Below are 21,529 nucleotides of genomic sequence, written 5' to 3' on the forward strand. Positions count from 1 at the left end.
TTTTTTTGGAGAGATTTTCGCTATAGGGCGCATGCGCTCACCAGACAGACAGAGAGAGACAGAGAGACAGAAAGCGAGAAATCACTCCCCATGGGGGATGGTCACGCCACAATCCCTTCTCCTCCATTCTCCTCTCGGGATCTTGGGCATGCACGCTCATGCTCCCGGCGTGAGTTTTAAGCCACCGGGTCCGGGACGCAAACCACGGTCAACTTAGCCATTACGTTCACTGCTGGTTCCTGATAGGGGTTTTCAACTTAATATTTCCCTGTCATTTTTATTACAAATTGTAAGCTACTTATAAAAAAAACATTATTTATTTAAAGTAACTTGGCTTTATTCAAATATTCATTCTTCTCAGAAGAAAACTGAACTTCTAAGATTTTGCAATCACTCTCTGATATAACTGAAAATGTAACGGGCACCTCTTAGCATTTGAAACATTTGCTCTAGGCTCATGTCAATTAGAAAATACAAAATTGGACATTTTCTTATAAAAGAAATTCTGATATGCGTTAGTAATTGCAATTCTACTTTGAATTTCAATAGTAAAATGTAGTAAATGGATTAATGGAAACAGTTCTGACCACAATTTTGAAAGTTAGAAATGTCACTGTCTTTTGTCTATCAGTGAGTAAGTCCAAGTTCAAATTGATCTTGGGAAAAAATTATTTGCTTTTAAAAAGTCAAAATAGTATTTTGACCATGAGTTTGAGTCACATTTCAAATGACAAATTTCAAGTATGTAGGCATTATTATGACTTATGTAAAAGCTGGTTTAAACTATTAAATATAAAATTTTAAAACATATCAAAACACAAACTATGTAGATAGATAATTTAATAGACACCAAACTTTTACTTGGAACCCTTGATTCACTTCCTCTATTTCGAAGATATAAATGACTGGAATGTTTTCCCAATTATCATTCCAACAGCCCTCTTGGTTGTTGGTGATTGTTTCCACAGGACGATTGGCTTTGAGGCATCCACTGGTATCTTTCCCAGGAACGCAGAGAGACAATGGGGCAGATGCTATGGAGGAGAAGGCACCGCTGGAAATGAGAGAAGGCTCATCTTTCCATTTGAAAGGATGATCACTAGGTCCTATGCTTAGAAAGGCATCTATACAAATATTTTTTAGCAGCACACACATTAATAACATAAATGTTTTCTATATCAACTCTCTTCTTACAACTCATGTTGGTACAACAACTACAATAGAATTTTTCAGAAAATCACTGCAGGTCTTCAAGGGTGGGTTCTCCACGTACTGCGTAGGTTCTGCCTTTCCTAAGTTGTATATCAAAATTCACTAGGTTCAGGTGAAGATAGTCATTGGAATTCCAGCGTTGTACACACTCCTTTGTTCTGGCAAAGCATTTGGCTACACATTTGGCTGCTAGAATGATGTTGACTAAGTAAGGATTCAGTTGTGTGTCATGTAATTGTCTAGATTCAGGCAAGATTTCTGAAAAATTAAAACAAAGTCAGACTATCAAAGGACAGGGTATCTTAAACGCGAATTAATTCACTGCAATAAGCAATTTTTTAATTATTATTTATTTTTAAGAGAGATTTTTTTCTATAGGGTGTGTGCACTTGTCAGAGAGACAGAGGGAGACAGAGAGAAACAGAGAGACAAAAGGCGAGAAATCACTCCCTTAGGGGCATGGCCACACTGCAATCCCTTCTCTCCATTCTCTTCTCGGGATTTTGGGCACGCTCGCACACGTGTCCTGCATGAGTTTAAGCTGCTGGGTCCAGGACTCAAACCACGTTCGACTACATGGCTGTCCACTGACATAATCATTACACCATTTGCTGGTCCCACAATAAATAATTTTTAAGAAGACTTAAAAAACTGGGCAAAAGATAAGAAATATTTTATCTTTTTTATGTTAATAGGCAATTATTCAAAAAATTCTTAAATGTTTGTAAGTTTTACGTGCCACTTTATGTCACTGAATTATTAACCAGTTGGGGCTTAACTTGCCCTAGCCTTGATCTTCCTCAATAACTCATAACTAATTAGGGTAATAGAATGATACAGCTGAATATGGACTCCAGGGTGCATCTCTCCTGATTAGAGTAACCATTCTAGTAATGGCTTTCTTGAACTTGGGACTCTCTTAAGCTTTCTAACCCTTTGTTTTCTATCTTGGTGACCTCGAGCAAATTAATTAAACTGGTTGTGCTTCAGCTCCAACATCTATAAAATAAAGATAATTATGCTGTTTACCTCATAGAACTGTTTTGAAGTTGTGAAGATACATTGCATATAAAAGTGCCTAACAGAAGCCTTAGTAGATTTTCAGTTAATACTCAATAAACTATAAATAGATATAATAAGTATCACATTGATTAGATAAGTTAAAACATCATTGAAAGGAGTGGTTTTGAAATTGCTGAGTCAAAACAACTGAACAGGTTTAAGTTAGTATACTTTATATTAAGTGTTAGATGTAGCCAGTGTAGTGGTGAATAATGACAGCTCTTTCACAAATTTGGCAGAGGGTCCATCAGTTATGAGAGACAGAAATGAATAGTCTTGAGACTGATATGTTCTAAAACCTAGACACTGTCCTTTTAAAAAGATTGAAGATAGTCACGCTCTTTCGAGACCAACAATTCCATTGAGCGAACTGGCTTTGTTAGACTCGCAGCAGACCAAAGGAAGTGGTGGTGGTAAGTAAGTTGGGGACTCTTGGCTGCTTCCACTGGAATGTATTTCTTGTTACATTCCTCGAGATGATGCTACCTATCGTTGGCAGAATAATGGCCAACATTATCATTGTTATTCATCCATTAATGGACAGTAGAGATGTCTACTCCCTAATCTCCAAGTGCTTGTGACTATGTTAGCTTTTGACAAAGAGAACTTGCAGGTGTGAGTAGGGACCGTGGGGAGAGGAGATCATAGTATATTGGAGGGATCAATCAAATTTTATAAGTCCTTGAAAGTAGGGAACTGTTTCTTACTGGATTAGAAAGATGAAATGCCAGAAGGAAGAGAGATTCAAAGTGAAAGAGGGACTCAACCCACTGTTGCTGACTTTAAAGATACATAAATAGAGACAGCTGAAGAATGCAGTGACCATTATAAACTGGAAATGGCTTTTAACCAACAGCCAACTGGATAGTAAAGATCTCATTGCTACTACCACAAAGAGTCGAATCTCCCTACCCAAACATGCAAGTAATAAATAACCCCTAGAAAAGAATGCATCTCAGCTGGCACCTAGATTTTAGCCCATTGAGACCCATGTTGGATTTCTAACCTGGAGAACTTTAGAATGTACTGCTCAACCAATACTGAGGTTATGTGGGACATGTCAGACATGGTCCTCTGGTCCTGTGCTGGCCAGAACTTGTGCATGCCGGAGGCACACACTCATATGATTCTGAATTTCTGGGAAGCTAGGGGGAGGGGATTGCCAAATAAGACCTTGTTGAGTGCACCTGTCTTCCTTGCTCATGAAAGAAACTTTAAAAACAAAAAGCTATAAGATAGTAATTCCTGTTGTTTAAGCCACTAAGATTGTTATAATTTTTATACAAGCAATAGAAAACTAATATACTATATATCATCTTAATGCTCCAGTGGCTTTCTTGGAGAATTTTTTAAAGAATTATTTAATTTTTTAAATGTATTCATTCATTTATTTCTAAATTTGACCAGAGAGAGACACAGAGGGTGAGAGATAAAGTAAGAAAGCAAGTCACTAGGTCCAGGACTCGAACCATGGTCAGCCATGTGGGAGTTTCCAGTGCCTTAACCACCATGCCACCTGCTGGTCCTGTGCTTGGAGGATTTGGAGTAAAATTCAGTTCTCTAGACTATATACAGTTCATCATAGTGTGATCTTTCTTTCTTTTGATATGATCTTTCTGCAACTGTTCAACCTTAGATAAAGTAGTAATGTTGCCAGCATGAACAGTTAATATCAAACTCACAAATTCTTCCCTCTGCTTGGAATACTCTTTCATCTAAATTTTAATATGGTTAACTCCATCTTGGCATTCAGGTGGCAGCTCTAATTGTACCATGCTCCTCTTGGATACATTTCTTACCAGTTCTCCCACATCTCTATATTTCAGTTGTCTGTAGATCATTTACTACGTGAATAATTTTTGTTTGAAAATCCTTTCTAAGCACTTATAACCTTCAGCAGTATCTGAACTTTGTCAATATTTTCAACACTATACTCCCAGTGTGAAAGATATATAAGAATGTGTACCAAGTTCAGATGACATTGCCGTTTCTTCCTCGACTCCACAGAGGAAAGACTAGACAAAATGAGGAGTAATGGCATGAGAATGATTTGAGAATCATTAGCCAGTATAAGATGTAGTCTATGGGAAGAGTTCAGTCTCACTCTCTAGCAGACAAAGCCTCATGCATATAATTTGTCTAAGTATCCATGGTGTAAATATTCTCACCATCGATTTTAAACTGGCACCACTGAATGCAGAATTAAAACTTTAGGGCACCACCACTACACAATATGATATAATGCAGAGTAGTATGACATTACTTTCTATTTACATTTATACCAATACAATAGAGGAAAATAACCTTATGTGCATGAATAATAATAAAATATTTGATATCTTGTAAGTATTTATTACCTTTGTTTTTAACATAATTGATCACGTGGTAAGTTTTTCTAATTTAATTTTTAGTAATAGCTGTGTTTAACAATCGGCTCAAAAATTTCCTGAATGTTTGACAATCAGGTTGCACATGCTGGGACCAGTAGAGTTGATTCTGTCACACCACTGCTACTAAGGAGGAATGATAAAAAGTGGCTTATTGCATTTGTTGCAGATCAGTGCCAGTAATTGCATGTTAGCCTGCAATTACTAGTTTCTCAAGTTGTCACTGACTCAGAGGAAATATGACAAGTAATTGATGACTCTGTGGATTACAAATGACATAGGAAAAGGGGGAAGTCATGATGAAATAAGTGTTCAGAATTATCATAAATTGGGAAAGGTAGCAGAAAGAGTCTTATGGGAGACAATTTTGAATAGTGTCATTAAGTAAAATACAATCATCTTACAGTTGAAGAACTGAGAGCCAGCAGGTGGCTTAGTGGTTGAGGTGCTGGACTTCTACATGGCCAACTGCAGTTTGGTTCAGTTCCCAGTCCTGTGAGCTTGAAAATCACACCAGGCACTTGTGTATGGGCCAAAACTCTTAGGCGGAAAATAGAGGAGAAGGGATTGTTGCAGTGAGGCCATCTCCCCGGGGGGTGATTTCTCACTTTCTCTCTGTCTCTCTGTCTCTTTGTGGTGAGCACACATGCCCTATGCCAAAAACCTTTTTTAAAAAATGGTTGAAGGACTGCCCCTGTATGAACAATGGTGAAGATGATTTGTGAATTACAACAGTAGAATGTGAATATAAGATTAAAGTGCTATTAAAAAACAAGTATGACATGGAACTAACTTGTGACATCACTGTACTCATTGAAGAATGCTTGAGTCATTCCTCATCAGTTTAAGGGTAGAGATTTCACTAGGCTCCTGAAATATTCAGACAAGAAGCCATTTCAAATCTAAGGTGTGTCCTGGAGTGTTCAGGGAAGTTATGCTCTAAACTCCATCTTGTAGACTCCTGAAATACTCAGACAAGGTAGGGCAACCTCTGTCCTCTTTCTGTCCCTGTCTATCCTATCTGGCTTGTGCTCCTTTTTTCTCTTTAAATTTTTTACTTTATTTTAATTTTTAAACCACTTCTCACCTCCGGCCTTTTCTTTCTCTTTCTAATTTCAGAAGCCATTTCAAATCTGAGGTGTGTCTTGGTGTGTAGCGCACACAAGGTTTTCTTTTTTATCTTTAAAAGAATATTTTTGTTCTCTTTTTTAGTTGCTTTTGTCTTTTTTTTTCCTTTTTTTTTCTTCCTTTTCTTTTATTTTTTTTAACCTTACTTTCCCATTCTGCTCTACACACTCCACACACTCAGTATCTAGATAGGCCTAGGTGTACAGTAGCCAAGCATCTGAATACTTTTAGAGTCGTTGAAATCCTCAATGCTTGTTGAACCTCCTGCTTTAGGGAACAAACCTCTTTTTATACATCTTAACTCATAATTTGTTTCTGTGGATACCATATTGCAAAGCACAGTAGAAGAGAGATTTTGTCACAGAATAACCAGAAACCACTGCAGAGGCACAAGAAATGTGAGAAACCAAGAAAATATCTCTCCCCTCAGGGAAAAGAACAATCCCTCATCATCCACAGACAGTACAGTAGAACGCATGGAAATGTCCTATAGAGAATTCAAAATACTCATAGTGACAAAACTAAATGAGACGCAAGTGCTGAGACAATGAACTCCAGAAGATGTAGGAGAAAAGAGACAGTAAGTCCCAAGAGGTGAGGAAGTTCTTGCCTGATCGGAAAGAGGAAATACACACCATTAAAAAAAAAAAAAAAAAAAAAAAAAAGGAAAAAAAAAGAAAAAGAAATTAAAAAAAAAGAAGAAAGAAAAAAACCAAATGGCGCTATTAGAGATGAAGGCTGCAATTCAGGAAATCAAAACCTCCCTTGAAAGTATTAAAAGCAGATTAGTCCATGCAGAAGGTCAAATCTTGGATGTTGAAGGCAAAACCTCTGATCTAGTAAAAACAACAACAACAACAAAAAACTGAAAAAATAACCCCCAAAACTGAGAAATACTAGACACCATTAAGTGCCAAAACATCCAGATAATCAGTATCCCATAAAGTAAAGGAACTAATAGGGGCATTGATAATCTATTCCATGAAATCCTAGAATAAAACTTTCTGAATCTAGAGAGGCATTCAAATATCCAGACCCAAGAAATACAAAGGACCCCACATAGCATCAACCCAAGATCTTCTCCAAGGCACATCATAGCCAGATTGGCAAAATTCACAAAGACAAGATACTAAATTTGGCAAGAGAGAAACATCAGGTTACTTAAAAAGGTTATCCCGTCAGGCTAACATCAGACTTCTCATCAGATACAATGCGAGCTAGGAAAGAATGGAAAAATATATTCAAAGTGTTAAGTGAAAAACAGTTTCAACCAAGAATACTATACCCGGCAAGATTATCCTTCGTATGAAGAGAAAGGATAAAAACATTCTCAGATAAACAAGACCTGAAAGAATTTGCCAATACCAGACCCACTTTTCAAGAAGTTCTGAAAGGAGTGCTCTACCAGGAAAACTAAAGACACACATACAGAAATAAGAGAACAAAAAGCAACCAAGAAAATTATCAACTTAATGATATGGACAAGAAATATCAATAATAACATTGAGCGTTAACTTCCAGTATTTAAACAGAAAGATTGGACCACCGTAACACTGCAAATTCAACACAAGAGATTGAACATAAGACTAAACTGGTGAAATAGAATTTTATGACTTTTTAGTAAAACATTACTGTTTTTTAATTATTTTCTTCCCAATTTAAGGATTTTGCTTTCTTTTGAGCTGTTGACAGGTTCAGCTATTTGTTAAAATATTTTTTCTTCTTGTTTCTTTGTTTCTTTAAATGGAAACATAAACTTTTCTTCCTTCCTGGCCCCTCTGGAATTGGAAAATATTTGAAAGTATTCTTATTTTGTGGTAGAAGGGTTATTTGCATAAGTTCAACCAGTTGCAGTGAATCAGAAATTGGAAATACTCATTATTGGACAGGGCTTTGACTGAAATGTCATATCTAAAGATCAGTCAGAAAACTAGGAAACTAAGGTAGATCTCAAGTAAGTCAACAGAAGCTCTTGAAAAGATTGCCTGGCACCATAAACAGTTCTGCCTGGCAGAGAGGATTAGAGAAGATATATGAAAGAATTTGTACTATAAAATAACCTGGACTTTTCTAGCCCAGCATTGTAATCAGCAGAGATTACAAAAGAGCAACCACAATCAGAGGATTATGTTGAGGAAGACTTTGAAGGAAAAAAAGACACTAATCTTTGCTAGCAGATGGTATATCACAGAATACTTGGTAGGTAGGGCTGAATTAAGAAGGCTTATATGTGACTTGTGTGCTGGGCATTTGCTTTTCAACAGTTTGAGTGGTTGACATGTAAATATTTTCTCAAAAAATATTTAAAACCAAACTGTCTCTGTGGTTATAGAATCACAAACAAAATTATAATAAATATTTTGAACATTATCTTTAAAATTCAGTGTTATGAAATTTTGAAAATTGCTTATTAACTCTCAAGAACTATGGAGTATGAGCATTATTTTTTTGATATGTAAAGTAAATGTTTGTGGGAAAATGTAAAAATAAATCAACAAAGGATAAAAAAGAAAGTTAAAAAAATTGAACGAAAACCAATTTGAAATAAGGAATTTCCAAAGCAAGATAACTTTTCTGCAAAGGAATCAGGGCACAGGGCACACAGTTCGTGCCTGTAGCAACTTAAAACCTCTTTAAATAGAAGACTTTAAGAAATCAACTTCTCTGAGCCCTCCATAAAATAGAAACAACGTATGTAAAGAGGGAACCATTCCATTATGTTCTTTTTAACTCTGCATTAAAATAAAACTCTAAGGACCAAACAAACAAAAGAAAATGCTAATATATATGGTAATATCTTTGACTGGATTAATATATAATGTATTCATGCTGGGAAAAAATCTTTTTGTATGCTATAAAGAAGTTCATTGATTGAATACTAAAAAATAAGAAAAAAAAAGGGGGGGTAGAGATTCCAGTTCTTTCTTTCTTTATTTCTTTTTCTCCAGAAGGTAGTATGAAGGATTAAAAATGGTTTTATTTTAAAATTAAGGACACTTTGAGAAAGGAATTTATGGCTTTGGGAAAACAATGCATGAAATTAGTAATAGACTTAGGAGAACAACAATTTCAAAGTAATTACCTGACATAAAAAAGGAACCTATACCTTTCTCTGAACTTATATTTTCTATTATTTCTGTTTATTTGGGGATAATATGAAAGACAATAAATTAAACGACCTACAAAAAGATTTAGACTACCTTGAAAAAATTGCATTTTTAAATGAAGTAAAACTATGGCTATTCTATCTGAAAGACTAAAGATAAATATATTGCTTCATAAAAGGTCTCTTCTGGTCTTAGTGTATAAAGTCTATTTTCTACAGGTCCGAGATTATGGGCTTTATTTGACATTCTCTCTGGCACATTCGTCACTAGCTTTTCCATATTCTTTAGAAAAGGAAAAGTTTAGCTCCAATTCAACAGTGTCCATACTACTGTTTTATCTTCCATGGAGTCAAGAGGATTGACGAAGTGATGGACCAAATCCTGTTATGGAGGATTAAACAATGAAAATAAAAAAAGATCTATCATTGGATCCCAAACACCATGTCAGACATTGAAATTTGTAGTCTTTATTGACTTACTAAGCATTACTAAAGAATTTCAGTTAATCTCCCTAATTTCTAAATTGAGTTACAAAAAACAAAAAGTTTCAGGAAAAAAAAAATATATATCTATTCAATGACTGCAGTAGGATATGTAGCCCCAGCTAGGTGCTACTTTATAGGATGCATAAAGTTAGACTTGTGTTCATGGAAATGTGTGTGTCACCTGTGTTTGCTATGAGGGTATTTGGATTGATTAGGGTCTTTGGTAATTCAATAAAATGTGGGGAGAAAACGGTATAGAAAGCAAACATAGATACCAGAGACAGTGTGGGAGGAGAGTGGGAGATGGCAGAGGGTAAGAGATATGGAAGCAAGGATGGGGGGATAAAAGCAAAACATGCAGAAAACAAGAAAAAAAAATCTCCCTAATTTCTATATACTCAGTGGAAAAAGGTAAAATATTTTCTGCCTTAAAAATGATCACACAAATGTATTTTATTCAACAAGTATTAATTGAGCATCTACTACTAGGGACTAAGATAAAATAGTACTTATTTACTCATTAAATACCAAAACGATCCTCAAAAACATTGAAGGTAGAAATATTTTCATCTATTTCCATCAACTTACCATACTTCGCATTAATTTAAGGTTTCCCCAGATTACAATTCCAGAGGCACCCAGAGCAACATTTTCACCAAGTGTATTCATGAGGTCATGCTGGCAAAGTGTGACAGGAAGAGTTAGCAGGTAAGAATAAAATGAAAGTGTCATACATCAGACAGGAACAGCCAACCTAAGTATCCTGACTCAGTAATAACTATTTAAATATTTTTTCACTATTTATTTCTATCTTTTAGACAGCCACTACCTTGCTATTAAAAAACATATATGGGACCTGCAAATGGCATGATGGTTGAGGGACTGGATTCCCACATGATCCACCTTAGTTCAAGTACTGGACCTGGCAGCTTGCTTTCTCACTTTCCCACTCTCTCTCTCTCTCTATCTGTGTCTCTTTCTGTTCAAATTAAATAATAATAATAAATTAAATTAAATAATTCTTTAAAAATATAGGGGGAGCCAGCAGGGGCATGGTGGTTGAGACATTGGACTCCCACATGGCCAAACATGGTTTGAGTCCTAGACCTGGTGACCTGAAACTCATGCTGGGCTCATGTGCGTGAGTGTCCAAAATCCCAAGAGGAGAATGGAAGGGAAGGAATTGCAATGTGGCCATCACACTAGAGGGTGATTTTGTATTTTCCCTCTCAGTCTCTCTATGCTTCTCTCTGGTGAACATAGGTACCCTATGGTAAAATCTTTAAAAAAAAGAAAAAAAGAAAAAGAAATATATAAAGACCAGTTGGTGGTGTGGTTATTAAGACAGCCAGATGCCACATAGCTGAACGCACAACACCAAATACATATGCATTTACGGCAAAAATCCTAACTGGAGGGAGAAAGGGCAGAGAAAGGATTGCAGCATGGCCGTCTCCCATACGGGTACTTTCTCACTTTCTCTCTCTTGTTCTCTCTGTCAATCTTTGGCAAGTGCAAGCAACCTAAGTGAAATTTTAAAAAATGAATAAATAAGTACATTTTTAAAAAGGCTATTTTGTTGTTCTAATCACACTATTGAAAGAGAGCAAGCCCATGAAAGGAAAAAAAAAAAAATGAGTTCATGCATTCTCTACACTACTTAATTCTCATGTTGCTAAGAGATTATAGGATTACATTGAAGATTTAACTGATGCTTATTTTTCATTAATATAATAATACAAAACTACTTGTGTGTGTATGCCCAAATAATATTAAAGGTTAAATTTCTCTCCCTTCAAAAATGATGACTATATTCACTGAATAACATTGGTGGGCACTATTTTAGAGTCCTCATACTTTGAGTTACCAGAAACAGTAATCTCAAAGTTTGATCAGTAAAAACTAAGTGAGTATATATGAAAACTGGAAGTGGATTTTTTTTTTAATTTATTTATTTTTATTTATTTATTTACATTCATTCACTGTACATCATTATGGCATACAAAATGAGATTTTTCTATTCACAGTACACTGCATATTGGCTCAATCAAGCACATCAACATATGTGTTATTGTCAACACATAATTTTCCATTTCTTATTTTCTGTATATTTTGCCTTTTTTTCCTCCACTTCCAGAAAACTGGAAGTGGATTTTTAACATCACATACTTTAGAAAGCTTGATGGCTTCCTGAACATGATTATGAACAAAGAATGCAACCTTTTTTTTTTTTTTTGGAGAGATTTTCACTGTAGGGCGCGTGCGCTCGCCAGACAGACAGAGAGAGACATAGAGACAGAAAGCGAGAAATCACCCCCCAGGGGGGATGGTCACGCCGCAATCCCTTCTCCTCCATTCTCCTCTGGGGATCTTGGGCACGCACGCACACGCGCCCGGCGTGAGTTTTAAGCCACCGGGTCCGGGACACGAACCGCGGTCAACTACGTGGGAGTCCAGCGACATAGCCATTACTCTAACTGCTGGTTCCCAAGAATGCAACCTTTTGAGAAGACCTCAAGTTACTCCTCAAATAAACAGATGGGAAAAGGCAGTGCTTTCCTTCCATGACCAGTCAAAATTATTATTTCTTCTCTTTTCTATATCAAATCAAGCTCCATTGTAATTGGGGTCATCATAATTATGGTTGTAACAATCTGAAAAAAGGTAATAACCCCATGAATGTTTTGGCCTAAGCCATTTTCCCAATATTAAAGTCTCTAGTATGGAATTCTTTACTACTTTTTCAAAATCTGCTTTGGCCCTGTTGTCAGCATTTGTGACATAAAGTTGTATATTTCCTTGCCGAACTAAATCAATAGGCTCATTCTTGTACACATCTTTAGATTTCCAGTTTCTTTCCCAGGAGCTACCAGTTTTCCCAGTCAATGACAACCAAAGCCCAAATTGTCTTTTGGCCTGTAATAGAAAATGTCTTTTTTAGCTTTGTCTAAAAGACTTAGCTAAAATCTTAGATGATTTTTTAAAGCTGCCTTTTGAGGGTAGTCCTCCCATGTACATTTGTACCTGCTTTTTCACTTATATAAGAGTAGTAGCCAAGTCTATCATTATAAAATCTCGTGATATTTTGCCTTGTGGCATCTTTTTGTGGGTGGCCTAGTAAAGAGGAGAAGCTCAGATCTAGCAGTTCATTAAACCTTCCAACACAAAATTCAGAGAGGACATTCCAGGCTCAGATGAAAGTCGCCTTAGGAATAAAGGCGGTGCTCTGAAATTCAGAATGGAACGAAAAGGAAGGTGAACATTTTCTGGGATGTTCCACTGGACTTGACAGGGCTCTCAAAAAAGAGTCCTTGAAACTTTTCACCCCCATTGCAAAGTGAAATGACTATGACAATCACTTATTTCTTCCTGCACACTTTAGCTTACCCCATATTTCATGCAAGATCTGGACACAGATGAAAAATAGTAAAATGGAGTCACTCTGATGGTTGAAGAGGTATAGTTACTGTGTTACAATTAAATATTCTTATTTCATGTTTCAGAAGTGTTTTATGAGTTACATCATCTATAAGAGAAAAAGAATATAGAACATATTTTAGTTTGTATTTCTGTAGCACAGTAAGTTTAACCAAATTCTCCATTTATTTTTTTCTAATTGATAAGAGTTACTAGGAGGGCTGGCAGGTGGCATGGTGGTTAAGGGCACTGGACTCCCACACGGCTAATTGCAGTTCAAGTCGGACCAAGAAGCTTGCTTTCTCACTTTCCCTTCTCTCTTTCTCACTCTCTTGACAAATTAAAATGAATAAATAAATAAAGTTAAATAAGATAATTATTTATAATAATGAAAAAATGAGTTACTAGGAGAAGACCAGAACTGTTCTCTTTATTTAGATTAATAGTATGCTAAGAAGAAAAAGAAGGTATGATGTAAATTATACCATTCATTACTGGAACTTAAGTCCCTACCATAGCAAATTATCCATTCTTTCCCATCACTGACAAACAAATGAAAGAAAAAACAGGGACTAGCAGTTGATGTGGCTGTGAAGGCACTGCATTTTCACATGTTGGACCACAGTTCAAATTCCAGACCATCACACTTGAAAATCATGCAGGGTGCTTGTGCTCCTATGTACAAAATCTTGAGAGGATAATGAAGGAGAAGGGATCATGACCTGGCCAGCTCTGCTGTGGGGTGATTTCTCAGTTTCCCTCTCTCTGTCTCTGGCAAGCACACATGCCCTATGGGGGGAAAAAATGCAAGTAGGGCCAAGTTCACAGGGAGGAGAGCCCGCCACGCCCCGAAGCGGGAGGGGAGCAGCCAAAGCACAAACCGAAGCAGCAGCCAACCAGCCCGGGCTGGTCTCTTCCTGCCTCACCACCTACACTCTAAGCCCTTAGAGCCAGCCCAGCGCGCCGCTCCCCCAGGACAATCCAAGGCACACAAAGGAGTCCATTTTCGGGAGCTTGGCGGAGTGACCGGGACCTAGGGACCTGCACCTCGACCTCGGCCTGAGGAAATTGTATTTCAAGGAGAAATGAAGAAGAAAATTATAATCACCTTACATGCAGGAGATCAGGATTATGAAGCTATGGAAGGTGAAGGAAACAGAGAACACTACTACTACTGGTGTGTTGTACTATGAGGGTGACAGGTGCCCAGTATGTCTCAATTGCCTATTAGAGAATGAAGTTGGTTTTCTAGAAAGCTGTAACCATGTCTTCTGTGAGACTTGTATTCTTAGAAAAGCAGAGGAGGGGCTATCTATAGGCAGCCTATGTGATTGTGGATAGAGCAGCAGAAAGAAGCAAGAAATATTAGAAATCAAGAATCCTGAATTCCCAAATAAGGAAGTGTTTCTGTTTTTACTTTTAAATATGAGTTTGTCTGAGCTGGGAATTTTCAATGCTTCAGAAGACTAGGATAGTGGCTTCTAGTCCTATGGATCAAAACCTTTTCCAGCAGTGTTTAAATTCAGTACACTGGAAGGTTATGTCAAGGTTCAAGCAAAAAGAGAGCTGAGAGAAACACAAGAAAAAAAATGGAAGTTCTTTTAAGAAACAGCTCTCTTATCATGAAAATTTTAAAAGCTATATAAGAAATAAAGCCATTAGAAGAGATCTCTCAAGTTTAAAATGTTTTGACTTGAAGATAATACATAGAAACTCTTCAAACAGAAGTGAATCAAGAGGAAAGAAAAATGTAGCTATAAAGATAAAAAAGCCTTGAAGAAAAAATCATGTACAAGTCAGTACTTTAGAAGTTTTTTTCTCCAGTATGTTTTCTTCTAGTCGTGATACTGGAGAACCTTCTTTTATCTATAGAACTTACTGTACAGAATTTTTGGAAGTCAGTGAAAGCACTGCATTGATAAGGCAGAAGAGACAGGCACCAGAACTGTCATGGTTTCTTGATACATTACCTGGAATTGGAAGATTTGGTTTTATACCCTGGCATGTTGAAACAGAAGTCCTTGCTCTCATTTCTTCTGTGTCACCAAGAGTGATTTTTCCAACAAGTACCACCATATCATTAGAAAATCTTGGTACTTATTGCAAGGGCTATGCATTAGCACATACTCAAAAGGAGAAGAAAAGAAGCAAACTTCTGGTACATCAAATACTAGAGGAGCAAGGTGAAAGCCTACAGCAATACCTCCTACGAGGAGATCTACGTGGACTATGAGGGCCGAAAACTGTTAATCCCAAAGATCACCAATATCAAATAGTTCTGGGTGTGATGCCACAGCGAACAGTAATCCACCTTTGAACGATTCCTCATCAGCTGAGTCAGGAAAGCAAACAAGACAGACTCCAAAATGGAAGCCTGAAAGAAGAGGAAGAAAACCACCTTTACTGAAAAAGAAGTTTCAGAGCTCTGTCCCTCCCCCTGAAAAATCATCTTCCAGTGATTCAGTAGATGAAGCAGCAGAATCTGATACACCACCTGTGTTAGAGTAGAGCACCTGTCGGATGTAGAAAATAATAACATTTGTAGTGAGCAGACAAATGTAGACATCAGCCTGCTAATTGCCTGAAAAGTTGCAGCAGCAAGCAAATAGAAAAAAGTGAGGTACATACCGAGAATCATGATACAGAAAAAGGAGAATCTTCATATTCCAAGTCTTGTACTCAAGATCCTCCTGGGCTACTTGAAAAGGAGGAAGAAGTTAAAAAACTTGAGAACACAGAAATACAGGATAAATTTTTATGTGTAAAAAGGGATATTTCTAAAAATATTTTTGAAGAAAAGAGTGATCCACTGGAAAATCAAGACCAGATAACTGGACTCTCAGAATCAGAGGTAACGGTGGATACATGTACAGATCGTCCTCCGAATGATTTTTTTACATGTTCAGGATCTGAAATTAAAAAACACCAACCTGTATCTAGTCCTCTAGGTGAATTACCTGATAGTGCAGAGTTAGTAACTAATAAAAAATGATAGGGAATTCCATGGTAGAAATTACTGATCATAGACATACCACAGTATAAATAGAAGAGCCTGTAGAGAGCCCCACATTAGAATCTTCTGAGGGAAAAAGAATACAAACAATGGACAAAAAGTCTGTTGAGAGCTCAGACATTGAGTTGCTTGAGCATGTGAAAACTGAAAGTGCAGAAATAACTGCAATATATCATACTTGAGAAAGTGAAAATATCGGTAGTATTCAGGACTCTGAAAATAATTTACAAAAAAACAATAATATCATCAATGACGAGATATCATTAGAAGGAAAGACTGAATCTCTGGTCGAGCATGCGAGGTCTATAGAGTTGTCTAACACACACACTGATCAGATTCAGAAGCTTTTTAGTGAAGACAGTAATGAAATGATACCTAGGGAGTGTGATTCATTTTCCAGTGTTCAAAATGAATCTGAAATTGAACCATCTGGAAATTGTGATTCCGAACAATTGAATAAAAATTTTGGAGTACACAGCTCTGAAAACTGTATGCCATCATCTGATCCTGCAAATGAAAATGTTGAAACTGTATCACAACCATCTGAAAGCCCAATAGATACAATAGAATAGATAAAGCCCCCAAGTCTTATATCTGAAGATCTAGGTTTCATTCCCCTTCTACAACGTGGTCTCCCAACAAGGACACTGCACAAGAGAAGTCATCTCAGTCTCCATCTCCCAAAAGAAAAACTGGAAAAGAGAGCAGGACATCTCAGTCACCATCTCCTAAGAAAGAATCTGCCAGAGGATGGAGAAAAATCTCGTTCTCAGGCCCCCAAAAAGGGTATCCCAAGAGAAAAGAGTCAATCTCAGTCTCAGTCTCCAAAAAGAGAGAGCACCAGAGAAAGCAAACGATCTGAATCATTGTCCCCAAGAAGAGATACTTCTAGAGAGAACAGAAGATCTCAGTCAAGAGTGAAAGCTTCCTTCCCAAGAGAAAAGTCCAAGTCCCAGAGTAGAGAAAAGGGAGGTGATAGAGATTGAGATAGAGAAAGGAGAACCAGAAGGTGGTCTAGGTCCAGATATCATTCTAGGTCACCATCAAGAATCTAGAACAAAATGTTAGAGTTCATCATTTGGTAGAAATGATAGAGAGAATTACTCTCCCGGGTAGAAGGAGAGATGGACAAATGATGGTTGGAGATGTCCACGAGGGAATGATAGGCACAGAAAGAGAGACCCAGAGACACAGAATGAAAATACAAGAAAAGAAAAAAATGACATCAGTCCAGAAACTGACAATCCAAATTACACTGACAAACAGAAATGACTGCCCCAATTGGGTAACAGAAAAAATAAATTCTGAACCTGATCCAAGAACCAGAAATCCAGAAAAGTTAAAAGATTTTCACTGGGAAGAAAATAGAAATGAAAATTCAAGGACTTCTTGAAACAAAAACTTTGGTTTGGGTTGGATGTCTAATCGTGGGAGAGGTAACCGTGGCAAAAGCACCTACAGAGGGAATTTTACCTATGCAGATCAGAACAAAAATAGGTGGCAAACCCGAAAACCCTCTCCGGGAATTCAGACACTTCAGGGAATGAGTCTCTCAACTTTATGGAACAGCACCCTCTAAGCAGAAAAGTGAGCAAGAGTTTTCTTTTGATACACCTGCAGATACATCTGGGTAGACATCTCCATGTAGTTGGGCTTTGAGAAAGACTCTGTTAGTCAATGTACAAAATCACTACTCATGAAGAAGCAAGAATTCTTCAGGTCCACAGACTGGATGGATGAGACAAGAAGAGGAAACAACTGAACAAGATTCTAACCTAAAAGACCAAACAAACCAACAAGTTGATGGCATTCAGCTACCTATAAATATGATGCAAACACAAATGAATGTAATGCAGCAACAAATGAATGCACAACACCAGCCTACAAATATTTTCCCATATCCAATGGGTGTTGATGCTCCTTGGATGAACATCCAATGCAATCCATTTAGCATGCATCCCCTTGCATCTCCACACAGGAGTGACTCTCCTGCAGGTAGCTCCTCCTACAAATGTATTTCAGGGACTGCCACCACCACCACACCACCACCAGCCCATCATCCCAAAAGGTCAATTACATTGCTTCATAGCCAGATGGAAAGCAATTGCGGGTATTCTTGGTGCTTCTCATGTAAGTAGTAAAATGCTCCAGTCTTGCCTACTCTGACAGCTGCTCCAGGAAATATGTGAACAGTTCAGGGACTAAGTTCTGGTAATATTTCATCATCAAGTCACAGCAAAGCCTCTAACGCTGCTGTAAAATTGGCAGAAAGCAAAGTAGGTGTTACCATGGAAGCCAGTGCAAGCAACTCAAAGACAGACAAGAAACTGCAAATTCAAGAAAAAGCAGCATAAAAAAATAAAATTGGCTATTAAGTCATTTTACCCAAATAAAGATATCGCCAAGAAAGAATACAAAGAGATTGTACAGAAAGCAGTAAAGTTTATCATAATAAGAGTGGAGAAGTAAATTCTGCTAAAGTAGCAAATACGGGTAAAGCCTATGTAGACAAGCACAGGTATTCATGGAAGGGAAGCCAAAAGAAAACTGTGGAAGAACCTCCGTCTCCTGGAAAAAACACAGGCTGCGATGCGGAACATTACAAAGGACGTTATCAAGATATTTGCAAAGTGTGATTTCAACATGTCCCATTAACTCAAAATCCTCCATAACTGTGCTTGAAATTTGGTTTTGATAAAATTATCTTTCAATGTAGGACATAATGTTTTGTTTTAAATAAGTATAGTCTGCACTGCAACTTCTATATTCTTCCTTCCCCCACTCAAAAAAACAAACAAACAAAATTCAAGGTAAAGTAAAGCATTTAAGGGAAAGTGCATTTTTATAGTGTGGATACTGGAAGATGAACAGCTTTTCAATTAGAACAGTGGAGGGCATAAATTAGAAACTCCTAGGTGCACTGGTTTTCAAAGAGATATATACATAATACATTTATTCTGTCAGACTAAAACAATGAAGTATGATCTGCAAGATTTTCCTTCTAATTATAGAAAGTTAAATAATGTATTACCATGAAAAATACTTTTAATATTAAATAGAAATACCAAATAGAAAATACCAATCACATGGTTCTTACTACATATTTTTAAAGCGCATGACTGAATAAATTCCTTAGATAGAAAAAAATGATCATGAATAGGATTTAGTGTTCAAAATTTGAGACACTCTTCACCTACTGTATCACCAATAAAGGTTATGCTTCTTGTTTTGAAGAGAGAGAGAGAAAATTATGGTCAGAATAAAATGAAATTGTTAGAACCATGGGACCAGCAGATGGCATAATGGTTACATCGCTGGACTCTCCCATAGTCAACCATGGTTTGAGTCTTGGACCTAGCAGCTTAAAACTCATATCAGGTGTGTGTGCATGGGTGTCCAAAGTACCCAGAGGAAAATGGAGGTGAGGGAATTGTGGTGTGGCCATCCCCTCAGGGGGAGGGGATAATTTTGTCTCTCTGGCACATGCCCTATAGCAAAAATATCTCTCTAAAAAAGAAACAAAAAGAACCATAACAATGTCACTATTTAAAGATACTAAGTTTCCTTCGTGTTTAAAACATGTAAACTAACTAAAGATTTCATAGTATAAATCCTTATAAACTTCCTTACTCAGGATCTAGAAAATAATCACCTAAAGTAATGTTGGAGGAAAAAACTAATTCTTTTCAGATATCAACTACTAACCCAATGCCTGCATGTCAGGGAGAGAGAGAAGACAGTGGAATTAGCTTTTCCTAAACCTCAAGGAGGGAGTAAGCCAAGCTTATTACAATTAACATTAATATCTAATTTCCACTTGATTATTATATATAAAATTTATAAGGGATGAACTAAGCCTATTCTCTACTCACAGAAATCTTTTAAAAACAAGTAACACTATTTTTTTTTTTTTTTAATTTTAGGTTTTTGCCATAGGACATACGCACTTGCTGGAGAGAGACAGAGTGAGAGGGAAAGTGAAAAATCGACACCAGGTGGGAGAATGGTCGTGCTGCAATCCCTTCTCCATTCTCCTGGGATTTGGGGCACACATGCACACATGCCTGGTGTGATTTTCAGGCAGTTAGGTCCAGGACTCAAACTGTGGTCAGTCACATGGCAGTCCAGCACCTTAACTACTTTGCCACCTGTTGGCCTCAGAAGTAACAATCTTAACCTTGAAAATCAAATGGAACATTTCATTTTTAGTTTATATCCTCATGCAAAGCCTTGGGGCACAAAATTGAGAAAAAGTTAAGTGAACATCTATAATAAAATGGCATCTTCCTTTGACTTAAACCATATAATAAAGAACCTCATCTGTCTGGAAAATGTTAACTGATTTAGCTCCAGATAATTAACATCTGAACTTTATCACTCCACTAAAATTCCAAGAAGGTCTATACTTAATTCCCATCAGCCTCTTAAGTGTGTTTTTCAAGCTGCTGGGGCAAGATTTAAACCCTGGTTGTCCATGTAGGAGTAAGTAATCCCATAACCCTTAACTACTAGGCTACTGGGCCAGCCCATGAACAATTGCTTCTTCAAGCACTTCTCCTGGGCTAGCTGGTAACTTCAAGCACTTCTCCTGGGCTAGCACATTGTATTATAGTGTGCAGTTCGTGTCCCAGAATTGGCAGCTTAAAAAATGCACCATGCACGTGTGTGTGCTTGCTGAAAATCCTGAAAGGAGGGAGAAATGGAGGAGGAAGGATTGCAAGGTGATTATTCCCCATGGTTTTTGCTTTCTCACTTTCTCTCTCCTCTGTCTCTCTCCAGTGAGTGCACATGCGCTCTGACAATTATTATTATTTTTTTTAAAGCAGTTCTCCTGGGACCAGCAGTTAGTGTAGTGGCTATGTCGCTGAACTCCCATATAGTCGATCATGGTTCAAGTCCCGGGCCCGATGGCTTAAGCTCACACCAGGCACATGTGCATGTGTGCCCAAGATCCCGAGAGGAGAATGGAGGAGAAGGGATTGTGGTGTGGCCATCCCCTCTGGGGGGTGATTTCTCGCTTTCTGTCTCTCTGTCTCTCTCTTTCTTTCTGGAGAGTGCACACGCCCTATAGCAAAAACCTCTAAAAATAAAAAGCAATTCTCCTAATCCTTTGATATTGTCTAAAACCTAAAAACCTAACAATGGTATTTATACAGAAACCTGACTTCAAAGAGCAATCACCCAACCTGTCTTCAGTGGTATTAAGATAAAAAATGAGTTGGTCTCAATGTATTCCTAGAGCATTGGCATGTCATTAGCATCCCTTTTACAAAAAAATAATCATTTTCTCTCAAAATGACTTTAGAAGCTTAAGATCTCAATACATTTATAATCCTATTAAAATTAACCTCATCCTTATTTTAAAGATATCATGTCACCAAAACACATGCTAGCTAAATCCTTTGAACCAGTAATCTCTTGTCTGAAAAGAAATTCAATTTTCTTTTTTTTGGGGGGGGAGAGGTTTTTTACTATAGGGTACATGCGTTCTCCAGAAAGACAGAGACAGAGAGACAGAGAGACAGAAAGAAATCACTCCCCGGGGGGGATGGCCACACACCCATCCGTTCTCCTCCATTCTCCTCTCAGGATCTTGGGCACGCATGCACACGCGCCCGGCATGAGTTTAAGCCACCAGGTCCAGGACTCAAACTGCAGTCGACTACATGGGAGTCCAGCGACATAGCAATTATGCCAACTGCTGTTCCCCAAAATTGA

General features: G+C 37.5%; 2 pseudogenes; one reads left to right on the top strand and one right to left on the bottom strand.

Annotated features, from left to right (window-relative positions):
- LOC102495420 (hyaluronidase PH-20-like) overlaps positions 1-13,290 on the bottom strand; it is a 28,197-nt pseudogene extending 14,907 nt beyond the window's left edge.
- A 1,333-nt stretch (positions 13,291-14,623) lies between these two features.
- On the top strand, positions 14,624-18,447 carry LOC102495842 (protein SCAF11-like; annotated as a pseudogene).
- The last annotated feature ends 3,082 nt before the right edge of the window (positions 18,448-21,529 follow it).

This window comes from Tupaia chinensis, unplaced genomic scaffold, assembly GCF_000334495.1.
Source record: "Tupaia chinensis unplaced genomic scaffold, TupChi_1.0 Scaffold000257_1, whole genome shotgun sequence".
In the NCBI taxonomy this organism is placed as follows: Eukaryota; Metazoa; Chordata; class Mammalia; order Scandentia; family Tupaiidae; genus Tupaia; species Tupaia belangeri.